Source organism: Zootoca vivipara, chromosome 1, assembly GCF_965207765.1.
Source record: "Zootoca vivipara chromosome 1, rZooViv2.hap1.1, whole genome shotgun sequence".
Classification (NCBI taxonomy): domain Eukaryota; kingdom Metazoa; phylum Chordata; class Lepidosauria; order Squamata; family Lacertidae; genus Zootoca; species Zootoca vivipara.
Window position 1 is genome coordinate 15558033 of NC_142582.1, and position 1304 is coordinate 15559336.

The following is a 1304-nucleotide window of genomic DNA, read 5'->3' on the forward strand; positions in this document are numbered from 1 at the left end:
AATTTTATGTTTTACATTTTAGAATATTCATTTAAACCACCTAAAAATATCAATGACTTCCCTTCTTCTCTTTCCATGGTTCATTTTACATAACATAAATCCCTGCATATTTTATATAAATTAAACCATTGAGTATTCCATTATTACATCCATTAAAACTCATTTACACTGTTGAATTTATCTTAATGCTGCCCACGTTTTCAAATATACACTATTCCCCCCCCCATATATTCAATAGACATTTCCCAATCTTCTTTAAACATATGTTCTTCTTGTTCTCTTATTCTATATGTCAGGTCCACAAGCTGTGCATATTCCACCAGTTTAAGTTGCCATTCTTCTTTAGTTGGGACCTCAATCATTTTCCATTTTGGGGCTAAGAAAACACGGTCCGCAGTAGTGGCATACATAAATAGCCATTTTTGACACCTGGGAATTTCCGTCTGAATTATCTCCAACAAAAAGGACTTTTTAACCTGAGGCTCTTCTGACCTTCCATCAAAACGAGTTTCTCTTTCTCCCTCTGCTGGTCAGATGTGCTACTGGTTATTTCTTTCCTAAAAACAGAGGGTGCAGTCCCTCAAATGTTAGCCCTAATTTTAGCAATTCAGTGTACCATTTGTTGGCAATAAGCTCTACTGAACTCAACTGGGATTTCCTTCCATGTAAACACATGTAACCCCAGGGGGCTAATTCTCCAAACTCACAGCAATATCTGTCTGTATGTCTGTCTATCTATCTACAGTGGTACCTCGGTTTATGAACACAATTGGTTCCGGAAGTCTATTCATAAACTGAAGCGTTCATAAACTGAAGCAAACTTTCCCATTGAAAGTAATGGAAAGTGAATTAATCCGTTCCAGACGGTCCACAGAGTACTTAAACTGAAGCGTTCATAAACTGAAGCGAACTTTCCCATTGAAAGTAATGGAAAGTGGATTAATCCGTTCCAGACGGGTCCGCGGAGTACTCAACCTGAAGCGTACTTAACCCGAAGCATGGGTGTAATTGGTTCCGGAAGTCTGTTCATAAACTGAAGCGTTCATAAACTGAAGCAAACTTTCCCATTGAAAGTAATGGAAAGTGAATTAATCCGTTCCAGATGGGTCCGCGGCGTTCATAAACTGAAAATTCATAAACCAAGGTGTTCATAAACCGAGGTTCCACTGTATCTATCTAGTGATTTTTTCTGGGGAGACACGGAGGAATGTCTAAACATTTTGTGAATCTTTGTACTTTTCTCCATTTACTGTATTTATTTCCCCCGATTTGAACAATAAAATGGTGATTTTCTTGAATCAAAA